This window comes from Podarcis bocagei (assembly GCF_964188305.1).
Source record: "Podarcis bocagei genome assembly, chromosome: 1".
In the NCBI taxonomy this organism is placed as follows: domain Eukaryota; kingdom Metazoa; phylum Chordata; class Lepidosauria; order Squamata; family Lacertidae; genus Podarcis; species Podarcis bocagei.
Genome location: NC_138125.1, coordinates 69770898 through 69793483, shown reverse-complemented (window position 1 = coordinate 69793483; position 22586 = coordinate 69770898). Strand labels below are relative to the sequence as shown.

At 41.6% G+C, this 22586-nt stretch overlaps 1 protein-coding gene across 1 annotated transcript in view; it reads left to right on the top strand.

The window, feature by feature from the left end:
• The window catches only part of PARVA (parvin alpha), a 74175-nt gene that overhangs the window by 29364 nt on the left and 22225 nt on the right, over positions 1 to 22586 (top strand). The gene's annotated exons all lie outside the window — the stretch shown is intronic.

The window sequence follows — 22586 nt, the reverse complement described above, 5'->3', positions numbered from 1 at the left end:
GGATAATAGCGTATTTCAACACAGATTAGTGTGTGCTTTCAAAAGTAGGATGGAATAATCCAGTGTATTATTTCAGTACCAGTTATCATGAAGAGCATGCTAAAATTTATAACTTCCACTTTTGGGAATTTAATCCCCCCACCTTTTAAAGACATGTCTCCACAAAAGAACAGGATTAATTAAGTAATCTGATGACTATTAATAAAAGATTCAGATTTTATTTTTCACCAGTTATTTATTTAATAGGTGCATTCAGACACAAACCTTTTTGTTCAAGGTTTCTAGCTTTGCTTCTTAGCATGTTTTGACAACATATTCCACCACCAGGATTTTCCACTCCAATGTCCTGCAAAAATAATGTTTCAGGGCAATCATACCATTGGGCGTGGCTTGACAATTACGTATCTGAGTACAGTTGTACATTGGACCCCGAACGCCTTGCGAGTCGAACGTTTTGGCTCCCAAACTGCAAAGTGAGTGTTCCGGTTTGCAATCGTTCTTTGGAACCCAAACGTCCGATGCAACTTCCACAGCTTCCAATTGGCTGCAGGAGCTTTCTGCAGCCAGTCGGAAGCTGCACCTTGGTTTCCGAAAATTTTGGAAGTCAAATGGACTTCCGGAATGGATTCCGTTCAACTTCCGATGTACCACTGTAGTGTTTTCTCCTCCACCTTGGTCACACTACAAGCACATGCATGTAGATTTCCACAGATGAGTAAAGGGTACTTGTAGTGTAGTCCTAATTATGTCCACTCTGAAGTGAGCCTTTCAGAATTCAGTGGAACATACTCATAGGCATGTGAAGTTAGGATTGCAGCCTTCAGCTGTGGCCTTTCCCATCCCTTCTTCACAACCCCCCCCCCCAAAATACATTTTTATAAACTGGGTGGTGGTGGTGGTGGTGAAATCTTCCTTTTACCTTACTGCAAAAGTGGAGAAGATCCGACAGGAGGTGGAAAAGCTACTTACATGTCCTGTGTCCCGCCAGTCCTGGAATAATAACCTAAAACTTACTTTCCAGCCATGAAATAAAAACTTGAAAGACAGGGGTATTGCCTGGCACCCGGATCTCACCCACTTTTGTCTTTCCCACTTTTGAATAACTTTCCACCCACCTCTCCCTTCTCTTCTTGCAATGACAGCTCCCCAATCTCCCCAATAATTACATGAGTTTTTATGAAGCCAGGGGAACAATATTAGAATAGAGACTGAGGAAGAATCTGGGTAGTCTGGAACTCCTGTATTCTGGCCGTCCAAACCCACCGCAAATGTCACAGAGGTGGTAAGCGGAGGGCGGAACTGCAAGAAGTTTCATCTGGATAATAAGTGCTGAATTAGTGATGTGAAAAAGCAAAACAGATTTTACCCCGTGATACAAAACTGGAAAAAAGAATTCCAGAAAGTGCTACAATGTCATCTGAAAGCACCTGGAGAACACGAAGGAAAGAACTCATTTCACCTAGTCAAGTGTAACTAAAATCCATGTTTAATAACCTTTTTTTTCAAGTAGAGGGGAGGGAAAGATGTTAGCTCTGCAGATATCAGGAAGTAGATGTAAAAAAACCCATGGTGGAGTGTACGAGGGCTTAGCAATGTGTGCATTCTACCTAGAAATCAGATATGGCAATGTTTCTGTTTAATGTGGCAACAGGGAACTAGAGCCAGAAGCCCAATGAATATGAAAATCCTCCTTCTTTTGTTCTTGTTTACATTCAGGGAAAAAGTGCAAGCTCTTAATTTAACCCTTTTTGTTTCCACCAAAATAAAAGTCACTTTTTGATCGATAATGGAAAAGCTATAGACGTGTCAAAGTATGCTTTGTAATTTTATTTAACGAAGTAATTCAAAATGGGGAGGAGACTCTTTGAAGCCAAGTTCTGCTGTTTTGTTAACCTAGGCAGCCAAAGTTTGCACAGCTGCAAAGGGGAAGATAACTTTAACCCTTTTCTTGCAATATTAGCCTTAAGTATATTGCTTAAATATAGTTTGTCTGTTTTCAGAAGCAACCTGTGTCCTACTCAAAGGCCAGCAGCTGCTGTATAAAATAGTTCCTTCTCCAGGACAATTCTCTCCTTCCTTTTTCTAGCTGGGTGGCCACTTACATCTCATCAAAAAAAGAGGAAATGAATCACCAAAAAAAGGACACACTTTTACATAAAGTATTTTATAACCTATGTACACAGATAAGGCATTAGAAATGATTTAAAAACAGGTGCTATGGGCTATATCTAATGCTGCAGTTCTGCTGGCCCAAGGATCTTTGTGTGTGCAACTGAAATTTCTCTTCTACCCCCTCCCACATGTATCTCCCTCCCCAAGAAAATTAGCTCCAGGGCGGTTGGGGTTGGGAGATTCCATTCCACCTTTTGTTGCAGATATGTAGGATTGCTACATGGCACATGTCTGTTTACAGTCCAGCACAGATTGCTGGGTCCCGTGAGCGGACCTTCCGCTCAGTGTATTGCTTTTTGTTTTGAGTCTCTCTCCGAGAAGATGGCAAGGAGAGATGACATGTTTCTTTGTCCTGATTTATGTATAATAAATCTGTAGTTTTAGTATGTATCCACAGCCTCAAGCCTCTTCTGTTGTGCAGTTTGCTCTAAGTAAAGTGTGCTCAAGTCAGCAAGCTTGAGTCGCTGATTTACGTCTGAGCCAGCGGTTGATGAATCTCCGCAGCGCGAAGGCTGAGAGGGAGATGATCCAGCTGGGGCCGAGCCAGCTGGCCTATCAATACCGACAGTTGGGTCACCACCTGAATCAGATTTTGAGGTGCATGTGGTGGGGGGAGAGGAAGTCCCATTTCACCAGTGAAACCTTGCTGGTTCAGCATTGGATGCAACTCATCATAGTGGGAAAGACTGTGGCTGAGGGCTAGGGACATCACTGGATACAACTCAGAATTTCTTTTCTTTGCTCCTCATTTTTATATAGCTGTTAAATCTTACAACTCTACAATTAAAATGATAAACCATAAATAACAAAACGACCCAAAATGTCTAAAGGGTTTTTGTTTGATTGGCAGCTCATTGTTTGGATGGAAGAGAGATGTATCCCCCCCTTAACTTTAGCTGGATTGTGCTTGTTATAAGGACAAAACTGCTCCTTTTCCCTTATGGGGTATCCAAGGGCCCGTATAGAGTCCTTAAGTAGGTCCCCTATCGGAAGGAGAAAATAACAGAGGCCAACCAGAGAATATTGAGAAGCAAGGCAGCCAGTAAGCCTGATCTTTTTTAACTGTTGCAACAGGGTGCTCACTACCACATGCAGGAGGCAGGAGCGACCCAGAACAAGGGTGTGCAAGCCCTTATATAGACTTTTGAAATTGTCCACCCTGTAGCCAGAGACACCCCCCCCAAAAAACCAACAACCATCATACATACATCACAGAAGGAGGCTGTCTCCAACAAAGATCCTCTTTGTCAGGATACCTGGTAATGGCCAGTGATTGGTCTGCCTGGGCAGCCTGGGCATTCTTTTGTGATGGTAGATGCTTTAATTCCTGAATCCAGGTCACAGGCTCACCCTATTCATACACACATGCCATTAAGATAGGTAAGCAAAAGACAACAGAGAGGCTTTACCATTTCCTTCCTCCTTGCAGAGAAGTATTTGAGGTCGCTGAGAAAGTCAAAATGGTTTCAGGATCGTTCTCCTGTACTATTTCAGACGCGTGGTTTATATACTTATGTATGTGTTTGTCTTGTCCATTTATGAACGTTTATTTTATATTTGGGACCTCTGAATTCTTATAACAAGCTTATCAAGATAGAGTCAAGAACGTAAGACAACAGTTCTCCTAAGGCAGGGGTGTCCAAACTTTTTTCAAAGAGGGCCAGATTTGATGAAGTGATTAGGATTGAAGTCGTTGAGCTTTGAAGTTGTTGAACTTTTTTTAAGATTGAAGCTGCTGAGCTTTTTTCAGGATTTTACCCCGGGAAATTAACTGCCACAGGGGCCAGATTCAACCGACCAACAGGCCAGATTAGGCCCCCCAAAAAACAGACTTTGGACATTTACAGGGAAGAAAGAATCATTTGAATTCAGCTGGACTTGCTTCTGAGTAAACATGTTAAGGCTCGTAAATGCTCCCATAATGATCTAATTGTAGGAAACCACAATGGTAGAGGCTTCTTATAAAAGACCCTAGAGACCATTTACAGAAAATTCTATGTGACAATTTCCACCAGCCCTGATTTGCAGAAAGCTCAGGATGCAAGCTGTATCGAAATGGGAGAAGATTTCTAAAAGTCCCTGATGTTGTGCAAACTCTTTAAAGTAGATTTCAGGTAGCTAAAAGCCAACTGCCTGATTTTCATGATTTACTTCAAGGAGTTAAAAATCCAGAGCTGTGCTGGATGAGCCAGATGGTCTTTAACAGTAACATTGTTCATATTGTTTAGATTATCCTGTTGCAAGTACAGTGCCTCGTTTACCTTTTATGGAAGAAAGTGTGGAAAATTGACCACAGATGTACGCAGCTTGGAATGATGGCTGAGGCAAGGCTTTCCAGGCCTCCCTCTCTAATGCGCTTGATCCCACAGATAAAAAATAAATACAGAAATGTGAGGAGGCAGCATGAGAATTCTCTAGCATTACCTATTTAAGTGTTTACTTTAGATCTCCAAGCTGCTAAAGCTCTCATTTCCTTAAAAACCAAATGTCATTTGTTTCCCTTGTATACTATTACATTTAAGCAGCTTTGGCACAGATATTTAACCAAGTACTAAGCAGCACAAGATTTATACACATCTTCTATAAATTACCACCCCCCTCCCAACACATACACAAACATTTATAAGCAGGTAGGGGAGAAACCTTGACGTATATAGACTTCAAACATGGTTCCTAATTAAAAAGAAAGGAGATGGTGGTTGTTTTTGTCCTGTATAACAGAGAGCATACATGCACTATTAATATAGCTTTGATTACTATCGGAAGCCAAGCTTGTGCCAAATTAATTAGCTAAACCTTCGCTTACTTTCAGCCATGTGTTGAATTTGCACTGTAACTTCAAAGGCATATCTGAATAGAAATGCACTTCTTCTCGGGTTGAGTCAGATCTTGATTTTGAATATAAAATGGCGCAAATGAGAATTGCAAATGAAAAGCTACGTACTCTGTTCTGTAAAGTCCTTTTGTTTCTTATCACTTTCCTTTCTGCCCCTCATTTCCTTCCTCTTACTGATGGCTGATGTCAAACTGCATTTACTTCTGGCAAGTGGGTTCCTAATTGGAGTTTCAGTGCTGACATGACAGCATTTGCATGCAGGTGCTCCTGCCACAGACCCCAGCTGCTCCAGCTTTCATAACCCCTGGGAGAAGGGCGAGCCAAATTCATAAACCTGCTCGGTGTCTGAAGCTACCAAAGACGAAAATCCCAAGTTAGTTTTGATAAATGGAATGCCTTGGCTCACGTGCCTTTTGGCTAATAAGGAGACAGCCTGATGGACTGTCTGCACACCTGGAACATACTTGTTTACATGATAGATAAGTTGGTAATACATTAAACCACGGGCTGCAAGCCCAGATTCAGACTGTCTATTATGGATGTAGAGCTTTAAAAGAAACATAGGAAGCTGCCTTATACTGAGTCAGACCATTGGTGTGTCTACTCTGCACAGTTTATTTTCTATACTGTACTGACTGGCAGTAACTCTCTGTGATTTCAGACAGTCTTTCCCAACCCTACCAGCAGATGCCTGGGACCTTTTATACACAAAGCATGTCTCCTAATCCCTGCCTGCTTTGCCAGATTTCTGATTGTTAACGGAAAAATCTGAGGGCTCTCTTGGACAAAAAGTAAAGACACCAACCAGGATAACTTGGAGCAAAACAGCAGCCTGTAGGCTTGGCCTTTATTGATCTGATGCATCAGGGTGTTCCCCTCACTTGCAGGAGAGAGGAAAGACCCAGAACAATGGGCTGCAAGACCTTATAAAAACTTTTGAATTTCCCCTCCTCTAGGTCAAGCCCACCCCCAGAAACATCATGCATACATTACAGAAAGGAGGGGTTGGCATCATGCATACATTACAGAAGGGGTTGACATCATGCATACATTTCAGAAAGGAGGTGATGAGGGAGGAGTTGTGGTGGTAACCTGAGTGTCCTGTCACCTGGCTGGTTCCTCCTTTCCCCCTCCCCATGAGTACTTTCCAGGTGACAATGGGGAGTTTGCAGTTTCCTGCCCCCAGAGGGAAGATCTGATCATTGTCCTTTGTTTCAGCCTGTGGTGAATCCACTGTTCTTTGTGATTTTTGATTGTCTTCTGTCTGGGATTATCAGGGTTGACATAGCAACTGGGCAGGGCTCCTGTGGATGTGCTGGTATGCTGAAGAGATTATGGCTGACCAGAAACCAAGCACCCCCCTTTGATATTAAAATAAAATGGAACAGTGCAAATCCGGTGTATGGTTGATTTTCTATGAATTCATAAGAGAAATGTGGCATATGTAGTGTGTGAGTGTGAGTGTGTGTGAAGTTTGTACAAACAGAATGATTGGGGTGGGGGGGTTCCTGCTACATGATAAAGTATAGAAGTGGAACTGAGTTGGTCTTTTCTGCCACATCCAGACTGGCATTCTGTTAGGAGACCCTAGATGGCTACTTGGAGCATTCATGGTGGTCTTTATCTAGCCTGCTTATTCTGGCATTTGTAGATAAACTAATGTTTTGCTTTTGCCATTTTGGGGGGGGGAGACTAGATGGAATGTGCTATGAGTCCAACTGGAAAAAGATGCTTATAGAGTATATATTTTTTCCATTAGTAATTTTGGTAAAATATGCCACCTTTATATTTGGAAAGTATGTGACAAAGTTTGTATTGTGTTGATGTCACGCTTGGGCAGCTGCTGTGGTCCCAGCACTCTGCCAGGACCCTATTTCTATCCCTCCCCTCAACAGCAGCCAGCAATCAATGCCAGGCACCAGGTGTCACAGTTTAATTTCCCACAATGCTCTGCGGATCTACAGTGTTTAAGACACTATTGGTGGTGTAAATGGCATCACTTGGCACTGCTTCAGCTTGTTGCTACTGACCACTTCTGCCGCTACCAAGGCCTACTACCAGACACCAATTTGCCAAGCGGTCAATGGGACTGGATGAGAACCAGTCCATTACCGAGGCAAGACAATGGTCCAGCACATCCATTGCCCCACCTGCAAAGGTAAAGTAGAGCTGTGTGTCACCAGCATATTGCTGACAATGTATTCCAAAACTCTGGACGATCATGTAGATGTTAAACAGCATGGGGGATGAGCATATAACGTCGATCTTGGCCCAACTGCACTGGTTGTCAGTTAGTTTCTGGGCCCAATTCAAAGTGCTGGTTTTGACATATAAAGCCTTAAATGCCTCAGGACTGCAGTACCTCAAGGACTGCCTTTCCCCATATGAACTGACCTGGACCCTGCAGTCATCATCTGAGGCAAGTGGTCTGGAGGGCGGCAACACAGCAATGGTCCTTTTCTGTGGTGGCTCCTCATTTGTGGAATGCTCTCTCCAGGGAGGCTTGCCTGGTGCTTTTGTTACATATTTTTAGTCACTAGGCAAAAACATTCCTCTTCCCCCAGACCTTTGGCTAATTTAATCTATGGCCTTTTAAATTGTTGGGGGGCTCTTGTTTTGGTTTGTTAATATGTTGTGCATTATTGTGTTCTTATATTATAAACTGCCCTGTGCTCCTTGGATGATGGGTGGTACAGATTTTTTTTTTAAAAAATAAAAGTTATAATATTTTCATTCTTTTAAAAATTTAGCTAATGGTTTATTTCTTATTTTGCAAAACGCAACAGCACTTTTAGTAGAAAAGTGGCCAACAAGAGCAGTAAATGACAATGATTTAGCAACCATTTATATATCATTTGGAACTGCCAGCTACACGTTACAGTTGAAAGGGTGCACTAAAACAAGGTGGTTATAGCCCCCACACGTAACAACAGCAATAATAATCACTATAGCCAAATAACCATGGACAGATAGTTTTCCCAACTTCCATTTTTTTCTCTCTCTCCCAGAAAGTGCCAGAGACTCAGCATATGTAGTTTTTGTAGTGAGAATTCTCATGAAGGAGCAAATGGTTTCATTATTGGATTTTGTATCTCTATACAGCATTTATTTTCTTAAAAATAAATATGCCCCACCTTTCTTTATGACATAAATTCAAAGTAGCTTTAGAAAGTCACAAGATACATAAGACACAATAAAACCAGTTCAGATCACTAAAATCAGGGCTTTTCTTCTGGGGGTACGCAGGGTTATGCATACCCCTAAACATTATGTGAATCTTTGTACTTTGGTCCATTTACTGTATTTATTTTTCCCCGATTTAACTATAAAATGGTGATTTTCTTGAGTCAAAATGAGAGTACCCCTAAATTTTTTTTTAGAAAAAAAAGCACTGACTAAAATCGATTTCATATATTGAAAACTAAGAGCAGGGTAAAACACTTCAGCTTGAAAACAGGGAAACCTAACTCTTCCCCACACTAAAAGCATGGAGAATGGCTTAGAGCTGCTTCATACGTCATTACTTGAAATTGGAAGGTTGCATGTTTTATATAAATTCCGCTCTGGCTCTCCACAAACCCCCCAAGCAAGAAAATCCCCACACACTATGGAATTTTCAAACCACACACTTGGTGATAGTCTGCTTATATGGCAGGAACTACGATGACAACATCTCCCAGCTAGTATTTCAGGAATAACCCACACATCGGCTGTAATCAGCCCAAGATTGTTACAAAGATGAAAGGTTTGGGCTAATGTACAGAGCAGAAAGAAAGAAAAAACAAAAAATATATATTTTCATTATTGAGATAATGACCATATAATGTATGTGTGTGGAGGGGGGTGGGTGAAGTATTTGATTATAGATTATATATAAAAAAGACTCTGAAAGATAATTATTAATATAACTCACATAAAGGAGTCTATTCTATTTACTTATAGGTATAGAAAACAAAAAACAAAATCACTGTGCAGTTACAATTTTTATTTCCTCCATGGCTGCTGTAACATCCAAACTCTAATTCACAAAACTGCATCAAAACAGAAGCATGCCCATAAATAACTGACTGTGCATCAGGGGTTGACTCTCAAGTAAACCATTGAGGTAAATAATCTTGATGAAAATGAGAGGAGGATCAGTTGGGAGGCAGTCTAGGTAAGTGGGAGGTATCGGCTGGTCTCTCTTCTCCCCCTCCCTCTTTTTCCTGCCCCTCCCGCCCCCATTCCATGCATTCATGAAATGTGCAGGGTTCTTCAGCAGGGGTGCTTGCCAGAGTGTGAGATGGACATGTTTTTAAAACTTGTATTTTTACACTGTTGACATTTTCTTCAAACTATCCCTGAATTTAGCATTCAGGCGATGTGGGTGCATAATTGTAGACATGCTGACAATAAAAAAGTGTGTTTTGGTATATATGCACACCCAAATCCCCTGTGTTAGTTAAGCCACCAGCTGCAAAAAGAGTGGCAGCAAAACTCTTAATGTGGAATCATATGGAAAAAAATATGTGCTGAGGAGTTGGTGTCTAAGATGGATATATCAAAGGTGAATAAATTGGATAAACACTACCAGATAATAGAGTGGCTTAACTGATAAGTGGAGAAAGCTCAGGATGTCCATAAAGCCAATGCTGTTCTAAGAAAGGTTTTGTGGAATAACTGAAGCAAAGCAGGAAAGATGGTCTGATGAATCAAAAGTTGCTGTTGTAAGGGAACAGCCTATCAGTCATGAGATCTATAAATAAAATTGATTTATTTGTTAAATTTGTTTTCCACTCTTCCTTCCACTGTACGTACACACACACACACACACACACACACACACACATTGGAGGCATGCTACTTTTGAAGTAATCAGCACTTTGAAGATCTATTAGTAATTAAATTGGACAACATATAACGTTAGTTAAAAATGCATTTTCTTCCCATTGCTATCTGGATTTTCTCATGGCCTAGATAATTTTATCCTATTAACATCAAACATACAGGTAACTTTAGAATCCTGCATCTGCATTATTTCTAGGAAAGCATAATATAATTAGAAATGACAGTAATTGGCATTACATGGTTTAATTAAATTTCCTCCTCTGTGCACAAAACCTTTTAACCAGCCATTCCAGTGCTATTTCTGTATTTATTTGTTATGTGGCTAAATGTGTTATGTGGCAGATATGGTATTTATCCATTTTCACAAATTAAGCTATTAGTATTATGTTGCCTCTGAATTGCTTCTTGAACTGATGGGCAAAACTACCTGAGAGAGAGTTCCCACCTCTCTTCAATAAACTTCCTGTCTTCACTAAGCTGAAAATTGTGGGGTTGAGAAAGCACTGTTTTGTGAAAGACAGAAAGATCAGACTTCCAGTAATGTTGTGGACATTTTATGCTTGGGAGAAGAGAAGCACCGGAGCTTATTATCCTAAACGAAGGCAACACCGGACAGTATAAATTCCTTCTAAATATCAGGAAGCAATGTTACTTCTGAAGCAGCCAGATTCAAAAGTATTCACAGAATTTCCCTGCCATCCTATACAGGTTAAGATTGTGGATTCTGAATATCCCAGTGAAATGGTTCTCCTTGAAGAGCTCCGAAATGCTTAGCAGTATTTCAGTACTATCCCAACGCTTATATGCTGGATTTAGTGTGTTTGCTAAACAGTCCCTCAAAAATGGCCTGGGAGATAAAATACCTGGAAAAGGTGAGGTGTCCCCTACAGAAAGAGATTGGTTGTGCTGTTGGGGTGGTATTCCTTTTACTGACCTTGAGATGCCAACAGTGGAGCTGGTCTATCGGAGGCGAAAGCAACAGGAGGACCACTGAGTGATCAGAGGCTAACAACAGCCCCCCCCCTTTAAGACTTTGAATGAAGGAGAGGCTGGCTACCCCTGTTGATATTATTGGCAAGCTCAGAGAGTCTCTACTAGGGGTGGAAGAATCTGTCAGTGTGGGTTCTCAGAGTTTCTCGGGCTTTTTTCAATCTTAAATTCAGTCCTCCAGATTTCATTAAAAAAAAAAATCCTCAGCATTTTTGTACAAATTTCTTTGTACTAAACACATTTTTGTATGCAATTTTTCTAGCTGCCATCCTTGATGTAATGTAGTCTTGTATGTTATTTTCACTAACGTATTAATTTTATGCACACATTTCTGTAAACATTGGTGGGAGAACTTCACCGCAAAATTCAGCCAAGATTGCAAATGCTGAAAGAGGGCCATCGTTCTGTTCTCATGTTGTTTTGGAAAGAGCAAAATTGATAGATTCGCCTTTAAATGCAAACTGAATTGAATTTCTGCCCCATCTCTAATATCTGCTCCTTTACAAATGAATAGTGACTGGCCTGGTTCCACACTGAGAGAAATGAATAAGGAAAATAAATCCCTTGGGGTAGAGACCAGTAGACGGGAGTAAACAGACCACCATGTCACCTGAGTGAGGGCCAGGTGATGCAGATAGTCCTGGGGTGGGGGTTTTGAGTATAAGCTGGCCATTTGAAGGAATCCATTGGTTTAGGGAGACTGTCTGGCGATCAGTTTAACTGCACTTGAACACTTTAATAATTAATGGGCGTTCTGGATAGATGCTGAATCTGACCGTTTCGATGCAGACTGGTTTCCCTTCCTTAAATATATTAACCAGTGAGATTTATGCATTGGTAGCCTCACAATTAGACGACTGTAATGAACTTTGTATGAGACCTCCCTTGGGATTGGCCTGGAATCTCCAGCTGGTGTGGAATGCTGCACTGGGTTGCTGAGTGGAGCACCTCGGCGCATACAGATTTCATCCGTGTTGAGGCAACTTGCACTGGCCGCCAACCAGCTACTTGGCCATGCCCTACTCTGAACTACTTAACTCACCCATCCTTCATGATTGCCCCTTTTGAAATGTGGAGACAGGACCATGCCAAAGCAGTATGCACAACAGGACTTCAGGTAGCTCTTGGGTTCCTCTGAGCTGCGCAAGTATTCCATGACTTCACTTACACGGAAGACCTGAGAACTGTTGCCTGGCCCAAAGGCCAACAGAGCAACAAGGAGAGGAAAGAACATAAACCAGGGATGTGAATTCCCAGTTCACAATTCCATTTTCTTTGGCTCTTGAATCAGGAAGGCCCTTTTGAGGACCACCAGGAGATTAGGGTAGGATCTGTTGTTATGGTCTCTTCCCCATTTTGGGGCAGCTGAGTCTCTTCACTGCCATCCAGAGTTAATCAGAAAGAGGGGAAGGGGGATAAAAACAAGATAAAACATCTTGGGTGTGGTGGACCTTATTTCAACACACACCTGCTGCTTTTCAAGGCATCTTGGAGCACAGCAAATATATGTTCAATGTATGTTTGCATTGGCAGAGTAAAGAAGTGCAAGGGTGAATGAAGAGGTGGGGAGCAAGGGTGAGGGGAGAACAGGAGAGGAGGCGATGAAGAAATGGATAACTTGACAGCTATGGTGTGGGGTTCAGAGCTGTTACAGAGTAGATGTTGATGAGGCAGTGAAGAGAGGGAGGGGAGTGAAGGAAATGTTTCGCCACTGCTCATCATGGCCTTCTTAATATCTGCCTTACACTGATTCCCTGCTGCTGTAATTATGATGGGCTTTGTAAAATGTAATAGCCCAAGAATTCTGTAAGTCATTTGGATAAATGAGGTTGCCTGTTTGTCAAAACATTTAGCTTTCTAGATGAAATTTGCCGAGATGGGAATGGCAAATGTAGTTTGTTTTGCAGATGGTCTATGAGTCTCCTGTGGCATCATATTAAATTATATAGGCAGTCAGTCAGTTCTACGATGCATTGAGCTTCGAGTTGCAATGTGCATTGAGTATTCTGTAGAGATACAGACTCAAAAGCATAATACAGCTACACAGGGCAGCAGCAGAAGGGAGTGCTTTAAAAGTAGGGGACTTTTTAGTTGTCCTCGTGTTTGAGAAAATGAGGGCTTGGATAGTGTACAATGGGATGTGGAGCTTTTTGCCCCAAAGGTAAGGGATGCTACAGCCCTTGCTATTTTCTTTTTCATGTTGATTGCTGTGGCTCTGAATGATTATCTGTGCTAAGTATTTAGGGTGTTTTCAGAATTGATGTTTGTGGTGTTAGCTTTGCTTTGCTGTATTTTAATTTTTTTGGCAGGGTAATGTTTTTATGTTGCATTAGCTAGGCATCACATTGTGCTTTAGTACCAGAGGTCAGTAGTTTTCTAAATATATAATCTTCTAATAAATGTTGTGCTAAAAAACTGGTTCTTTTGCGCTGAAGTGTGTGTTGTTAATTTTAGTAAACGCAGATTAGCAATATCTGAACTGCTTAATAATACAAAACAAAAAATTAAAATCTGTATATTCAAAACCTACTTAGACATGCTTAGCCAAAATTGTTTTGTGTTTTATTGTAACAAAACTTTTTGGGAACCAAGTATCTTTTAATTTCAGGTCTCCTTAATTCTGCTGGTTGCTAATAACCTCTCACAGTTGTATTGCTATGTGCTTTATATTTGACTGTGTTCTGAACAAGTTTGATCAGATTTCCCAACATGAGTATCAGAGAGGCTACTTGATTGTATTCAAAAGCGTTTATTGTGAACAGCTGCATGAGTTATTCACACTTTAACACCAGAAACATGGGGGAATTATATTGGATAAGCTGGCATTTGTAAATTCATATTTATGGCATTCAGAACTGATTATCTTAACACTCAGCTGCCTGGTTGGAAAGGGTTTATTTGAAGTTTTATGCAATCATGCTACTCTGGTACAAAGATATGGGTAGAAATTGAATCAGAATTATTTATTCATCACAGTGCTGAAAAGTAATGTGCATGTGGATGAAGCACTTTTAAAGAATTACGGCTTTAATTTGGCATCCAATTATATGGGTTTAAAACTCATTGAAACTAGTTGGACTGTATATATGTGTACAGGATTGCAATCTAGTTTATGTTCTATGTAGCTGAAAGCAATCAAGTGTCTCTCTCTCTAGCTGGTGGCAAGGCACCAATTCTTGTGTGTGTGTGTGTGTGTGTGTGTGTGTGTGTGTGTTTGCTCTTTTGAAACAAATAGAATTTTGAAGGTTTTTTTATCCAACACTCCAGGTTGCCTTGACATGCCTTGACAGTCTTGAGCTACACCAATGTTGTGGACACTGTTGTCAAACTAATACCCAAGAATACCAGTACTGCAAAAGGGTAGCTAGGGCTTTAAAATAAATTTATTGTTGATGGGAAAGGGAATATGTGAATGCATGCTGCATATAGCATGGAGAGCTCTTCCTGTTTGGTTGAGTTGCTCAAATCATGAATGTTCTGAGAACATTTTGACATACCCCAAACCCAGGCAGCCTCATTTACAGCCTCATGTTTGCTAATTAGACAGACCATGCACATTCATTGTTGTGTTAGCTACCAGTTGCTTTGTGTCTGCCCCTGGCAACTACCTCAGGAAGTTAGGGACCAATCAAATGCAGCATCTTTTTACATGACTATTTGTTTGCTCATGCCTGCTTATCTGAAACCAGTGAAGCTGGTATGGCAGAAGTGTAGTCAGCTGCTGTGTTGTGTTGTCTCCGATTCTCTTGCTCCAGCAGTATATGGCCCTGGATCAGCAACCAGAAGTGTGGGTGTGTGGAAGGAGGGGCCGTTGCTTTTCTGCCAAGTCTCAAATGCAGAATATTTCAATACCAAAACCAACAACTCATTTTTTCCTTAATGTATAGAGTTAAGCCTGGGTTAAAGAAAGAGGAAAGTCCACATGGTTAGCTGAAGTATGATTTCACCTGCTGCCCTTTGCAAACCTATTTAGAAGAGCATCCAATTCATTTCACCAAGCTTTTATTTGGTATCTGTGAGGTGTGTTCTAAATGAGGTGTGGGTAGGACTGCGGTTTTACAGCCCAATCCAACTTTTTCAAGAAATAAACTCTAGACTTCAATGGATTAGTCCATAAGATGTCACAGAACCTAGTCAGCAGACGACTTATGTTGCCACCTCTTCCCCTTCTAGTTTGCGCTGCGTACACTAGGTGGCCTCAGACAACGTACTAGCCTCAACTATAGCTCATCCCACACCTTCAATATGTGGATAGTAATACTGACCTAGTTTGTAGGTCACTGGGATAATGCATCATCCCCTTCCGACTCTGCTTTAAATCAGTACAGTATAGAAGTGCTAAGTGGTGTTATCTGAAATGTCAATACCGGTAGAATGGTAATTCAAGTTGCATTCATTGCTCAACTTCACATTACAAGCAAAAGTTATGTAGAAAATATCCGTTGCAATAACCTAATTGTGGGTGCTTTGGCATTAGGAACATAGTTATCTGGAGCAAAGGAGCATCAGTGGTGGCAGAATTAAAGCAATATACTTTTATAGTGCTAACAGTGTAGATCTGACAGGATTCCCTCAGGGATCACTGCCAAGAAGGCATTGCTCCTAGTGGATACTGAGCTATTCTCCCTGACTTGTGGCACCTCTGAGACAGGAGTAGCCAATGTGGTACCCTTCGTATGTTGTTGGGCTACAGTTCCCTTGCCCTTTGGCCCCACATTGACTGGGGTTGATGAGGATTGTACTCCAGCATCTGGATTACAGGTTGACTACCACTGCTTTAATAGGCCCTCATAGAACATAATGCTTTGGAATAATGGACTCATAAGGTTAAAAGTGTTCCCTCAAACTGATGGGTCTTGTTATTTCTTCAATGCGGTTATTGAAGAAAGCCGAAGGAATCTGTGGAATCCCTAGGATCCTTTTAAAAATAGATTCTCTTTTGCTTTCTTCTTTTTTTGCCAACCACAACCGTGGGCTAGGATGATCTTTTCCTAAAAGCTTAAACTGAAAGAATGCAGTTTAAGAAGCGAAACCGCACTGCTCTGCTCAGTGGCGTAGCGTGGGGGGTGCAGGGGGGGCCGGCCGCACCGGGCGCAACATCTGGAGGTTAGGGTTAGGGGGCGCAAATCCATGGGTTAGGGGGCGCAAATCCACGGGTTAGGGGGCACAAATTACTTGCCTTGCCCCGGGTGCTGACAACCCACGCTACGCCACTGGCTCTGCTTGTGAAGAAAGTGTGTTAGAAGTAGGTATGGCTAAATATAGAGCAGAAACTGTTAGTTTTGAAAGCTCTTGGCATCACAAATCCTTTTCTCACATTTGGCATGCCCCACATTATCTGCAGGCACTGAGTACCCTGTTGGCTGAAGCTGCCTCCTTATAGGTTCTCTCATTGAAGGTTTGATTTGTCGGGAACAGCAGCACATTTGCATAGGTCATCACCACAGTGGGGTGTGTGTGTTGTAGGTTGGTGATGTTTCAGAGGCGCCCTGGTTCTCTCTTCCAGTCTCTCAGATCAGCGCACTTTGTTGTGACCCCTTGTAAGATTCTCGTTTACCGTCACTAAGTTTTAAAGGGTATAGTGTTTATCCAGCTGGAAGAGGCGTTAATGCAAGGTTGCTGTTGCATCATTCCTGTGTAAAGACAAGAATATGCTTTTAAAAAAATTTAAAATAAATCCATCCTTCCTGCTGAATGGGAATTGGAATAGATGGTAGACATTGTGTAGTCAAAATAGTTCTGAAAAATACAATGAAAGCTGAAAAGCTCAGTTACTGTGTATTGAGTAAGTATCATTTGTTTTGGGTGTTCTTTTCCTCTTTGATCAACAGCTTTGTAATATTTGCTGGTTCCATTTAACGGAAAGCTGGAAAAAGATAATGGATTAGATAAAAAAATACTGCTGCACTGCACAGCATTGGGCAGATGAGAAAAGTCCAAGGTACTAGGCCTTTAATTTCTATTATACACAAGCCAATTAGATTGTGTTGTTTGACTTCCTTCCATTTTTGTTATGTTTTATTTAAAAGAGAAATGAAACAGCCACAGAAAATAGGCCCTTTCTGGAAAATGTGTACTAATGCATCACCATCAGATTGATGTATGTTGTTTGCACAGTCACCTTTACAAGTGATTGGCTGGGAGTCAGCAGTTAATGGATTAGGGACAGTGTTGTGCTACAGATGGTTTCCTGAAAATGATTTTCGATTGTAAACATGCATGTGTCTATTTCGGGGGGCTTCCCTCATTAATTATGTTTTTGAGAACGAATTGCTTAAGAATGTGCAGTTTATGTTCTGGAAACACTTTTCAAACTGATCAAAAGCCATCTGCATAGTTGCAAATTTATGTTTATGTGTTTTCTGATAATTAATTTTCAATCACACACTTAACTGCTCTATCATTTCATTGCTGCCCTGAAAACAGTGGGTTGAATCCAGAACTGCCCTCCTTCTATGCATGCAAAGGGCTTTGGAGAGGCTTTCACTGGAGGCAAGGATGCTGGTTTCTCTTCTGCTTGCCCTCCCCCCACCCCACCCTGTGCGGATTTTCACCAGAGGTATGGGAAAATTGGCAAAAATGGTGACCGTGGTTCCCTCCAGTGGGAATGTCCTATGAGTGAAATCTTGCTCACAGGAAGCTGGATCCAACCCAGAGGCTTTTTTTTTAAATGATATTTATTACTTTTTCAACATTTTCAACACAACACTACAAACAAAAAAGAAAAGAGAATAAACAATACAAATACAATACAAAAACACTACATGGACTAACAAAACAAAGCAAAAACCAACAAAAACAATTTAAAAACACCTCAAACATTTTCAGTATCTTATATTTCATTCACTTATTTCCAGCGACCTCCTCACACCTCCCTTTTTGTATTCCACTTCTATTAATTGTTTCAGCAATTCAGCAATTTTCTATTAATCTATTTATACTTAATTCTTTATGACATTTCTACTAAAGCCATATAACTTCATTCCAACATTTTTCTAACATTCCTTAATTTTACAATATTTCTATAAATAGTCTTTAAACTTTTTCCAATCTTCTTCCACCGACTCTTCTCCCTGGTCTCGGATCTTGCCAGTCATTTCCTCCAATTCCATATAGTCCATCAACTTTGTCTGCCATTGTCCAACACTTCAGTGGTTTCAAGAAGCAGCCATTCTCTCAACCAGCAAAAAGCAGATGGTTCACAATGAAATTTAAAGGTCTGGCAGGGCAGGTCCACCTCCTTCTTTGGCATCCATCAATATCTTAAGTTTTACTCGAGGCTTCTTGCCCTGCCAAACAACTCTAAAAACATCCCTCTGCCACCTCCTGAAACAATCCATCCCATCCAAAACTTGCAATGTTTGAAAGAAAAGCAATATCCCCAGCAACACAGCAGCCCTCATCCCCACCACAGTAACTCGGCCCAACAGTAACAACTTCTGATTTGTCCATATTTCCAAATCCCCCTTCTCTTCAATCCAACATCCTTCACAGTTATCCTTAAACAGATTCACATTTTTGGTGGTCATACTAACCCCCAAATACCTCTCTTTCTCAACCGATGTTAGTCTTGTCGCCTCCTGAAACTCTGTCAAGCTTTCCTTTTCCAGTTCAGATAGGGCTCTGGTCCTCAAATTCATCTGTTCTTCTTTAAGTTCAATCATAACGAATGTCAGCTTATGTTCATCAGTTTGTATGGATGGGACTCTCCTCTCCAGTTGTATTGCTTTAAATTCAGCAGCAAGGGTTTTTCCCTGACTTCATCTGCAGTTTGCCGTATCAAAGTAGATTCCTGTGTCAGTTTCTGGGTGGTTTCTGAATTGGTATTCACCTTTTGTCCCAAGTTATTTAAACTTTCTACGATTAAGTCAATTTCAATATTTGCAGCATCCATTTTCACATTTATCACATCTGTTTTCTTGTGAAGTTGTTCCAGCGAATCGTTTATTTTCAATAATGCAGCCACTAAGGCCTCTTCTGTCGACATCCCGACTGTTTTTTCCTTTCCGTTTGCCATAACACTTAAGAGATTCAAGGCCAATTCCAAAGTCTCACACTTTTTTATCTTGCAGCTGGAAATTCCCCTAGCCCAGCTCCTGTAAAGTAACCAATTTCAAAAGCTTCCACTAGGGGAAAACAGTTTCTATTTGTATCGGTCAGCATGTCCTCTTTTAAATGCAGTTTCAATAATCCAAAGTTAGTTTCAATTTTCAGTTACTTTCTTCCTTTTTTAAAAAACAACCGGAGACAGTAGAAACAATGTATTCTCTTGTTTAGCTACCTGTCAATAAACGTTCTAAATGCTGTCAATGGACGTTCCAAAAAACATCAATCCTAGCAGCCCGTTTCCAGGGTCAGAGCGGCGTTATTTTAACTCTCTTAACTCTCTCCTACAGGCATATTCAGTCCACCACTTCCCCCCCTCTTCTCCTGTCTCCAAAAAGGGGGGGGGTTAGTTCTTTACCAATGGAAATTTAGTTTTTTACAAAAGGCTTTCCTAGACTTTAGCTTGCAGCCTCCTTGCTTCAGTTTATCTACAAAAGGGGGAGGCGGACTTCCTGTATTGAACCTCCCCGTTTCGATGCCAGATTAAACGTTTAAAAATCCAATTCTTCCCAATTCAGCTCTACTCATGGGTAATTACTTTAGAGTCAAATTGTCCACAGGAAAAAGTCAGTGCTCTCCGACAACAGCTATGCGGCTTCGCTCCATGGAAGAAGCAGACGATTCAAAGCACCACTCACCCCACGTCGCTCCGGATCCCCGAAACCGGGTTTCCCCTCGAGTAGGGAAGGCGCAAAAGGTGCCTGCCGAATCCCACGTTCACAGGCTTCTCCCGCCTGTGATTTTTACGGGTCTCCGCCTTCGCCGTGGCAGTACAGACCCAAATTCCCACAGGGCAAATTCCTCCCGATCAGAGGAATTCAGCCATTGCCGGAGGCACCAACCCGGAAGTCCCAACCCAGAGGCTTTTACCTCATTTGCATGCAACACTTTGTACAAAATGTACAAAACTGTGCATCTAGCTGAAGTAATTCATCTGTAGTAAATTAAATGAAACTCAGTATGCACTACAGCTAAAGGTGCAAAATCTCCTTTTTCTTGCTGACTTTGATCTACCTTTCATTTTTTTACATTTCTCAAACTTTAGCATGAAGGTTCATTACAGAGTTTTTATTTGATCCTCCTGAAAAGAAACAGAATATATTTTGCTTGTATTTTGTTCCGGAACGTGTCTCTGCTGCATTAAATCTATGCTAGTGCTCGGTGTATGTTTTTCTTTTCTTGTTTTTATATATTTAAGGAACTGGATTTGGCCAGTGGACTGGATCCTTCCTTTCCTCACTCCAACTATGATGGGTGGGTGGGGCTGCCCACCTGTCAAATTTTAAAGGGGCCAGCTGTCTGCTGATTGGTGCTGAGTGTTTGCTTTCTAAGGGGGTGGCTCTTAGAGCCAATTGCTTGCAAATGAACTTCAAAGGGGCGGCTGTCAGTACTCATCAGCTTATTGATGCCTAGGCATTTTTTTTAAAAGCTAACTCACTGCTGGGGAGTCCCTGATGGGGAGCACCTTAGTGCACCCAGTGTCATTGGTCTCCCTCTGTGTGCTAATCAACTGATGGGCACTGAGAGGGAGCCCCATTTACCACAGAATAATGGAGAGCACACTAAAGTGGGGATTTTGTGGGCATTATACCAGGTTTTCTGTCATTGTCAAATTCTGGGTTATCTCACTTTGTTTAACATAAATGATTATATGGGTAAAATTCAAGTAAATGGTCACCTTGTAACTAGAGTGCCTTGTGGCTTTGATAACAATAAATAGCACTAATATTTTTTTAAAAAAAATTGATAATATGATGTTAATGAGACAGCCACCATTAATAGCCTCATGTACAGCATTTCTAATGACTCGCATGAGAGTGTTGACATCTCTAGCACTACAGCATTGCATTGGTTTGGGCAGCGTAAATACTCAATGATACAATCTTAAAATCTTACCTTAACTTTTTCATTTATTTAAATGATTACAGTTTCAATCAGTTCAATTCAGCAGCCCAATAAAACCTGCATAATATATTTAAGCAGATGGAATTAATAACTCTTTTAGAGGTCTTCTAAAGCAGTGTTTCCCAACCTTTTTTGGGCAAAGGCACACTTGTTTGATGAAAAAAATCTCGAGGCACACCACCATTACAGCCCCGTGACGTCAGCGCGCAGCGTCACGCCGGGAGGGACGCACGAAAGTGTAAGTTTCAATTTTTTCCCCTCCCCCTTGCCGGGGAACCTCCAAGCTTTGGGGGTGGGGGGGGAGGAGGCAGCAAAGCGAGGCAGGAAGGAGAGTGCGGCTTGGCTGGGTGAGCTTTGGCAGGGGCAGGGAATGAGAGCCGCGAGGCGGGCGCTGCGGACGGAGGCGCTGCCCGCCGAGCTCTCAGGCAGCCAGGCAGGCAGACGGCGAGAGCCCCGCGCTGGGCGGCCTCTCCTCGCCGCCACCGCCCCGCCTCTCGCCGCCCGACTCGCCCGCCTCCCTCCAGGCAACATCTCGCGGCACACCAGGCAACATCTCGCGGCACACTAGTGTGCCGCGGAACAGTGGTTGGGAAACACTGTTCTAAAGGCCTGCAACACTGGACTCTGACCTACCTCAATCAGCCACATGTTCCACACAGGTGGGCAATGTTATCTTCCCCAGTTAATTCTTCTCCTAGCACCTGTCCTCGCTAAGGCGGCGTACTGTATACTAGTGACCACAGAAGAAGCTGGAATCCACAGAACTGCATTGATACGGAACTGTCATAAGGAGATAGCAAGTCCATTGCAGCCAATGCATCAACAATACAAACCATGTTTACACAATTAAGGGAAGATATCTGGCGTCTTCCCACAGCAGGGAAGATTAGTTACTGCCAGAGGGAGGTTGGTGTGAAACTTTCACAGCTGCTCCCCTCCTTTCTCCTCTGTGATGATGGGAAATGAAGTAAGAGAAGCTCTTTAAAAGTACAAAGTTGGAAAATCACTGACCTAAGGAAATATAAATAGTTATCAAAGTACATGAGGAAGTCTTAATACAATGAAGCGTGGAGCACTAGTCTGCATATGCTAAGGGAATAACGCTAATTTAAACCTTGTGGGCAGCAGTATTTGTGCTCATCAGTTTCTACTAACTTCGAGGGGGCTGTTACATATGCATTATTAAAGGACAGAATGTGGCTCATTTGGTCAAATTACATAGTTTAGATTTATGAACTTGTATTTGTGGATCTTCTGATTAAGATGTCTGTTTGGCTAAAAATAGATGCTTTAGGGTGTGTGTGTGTGTGTGTGAGAGAGAGAGAGAGAGAGAGAGAGAGAGAGAGAGCACGCACACACACAAAAATATTTCCATTCTTTGGATTAGCTTCATCAAATATAACATATTAGAGACGTTTTTGTGTGGTTCTGGTATTTTGATTGCCAAATGCATTGGTATTTTATGCTACCCATTTTGAATTAACCTTCTTTTTTTTGTTTGTACATTGCTGAGACAACCCAGTTGTGGGTCAATTAACAAATGCTAATTAAAAAATAAATGTGAAAAGTTCCAGTGAGCTAGCTGAGCTGAAATTTTAGATGCCAACATGACGCAAAACAAAAGAATTTCCACAATGTAACTTTTTGTTTTTAATAGGACCGGTGTCTGACATCAGTGTAACAAAATGCTTCATGGTTTTGCAACTTGGCAATGTGACCAGAGTGCCTTTGTGATAAATTACGCAGTTAG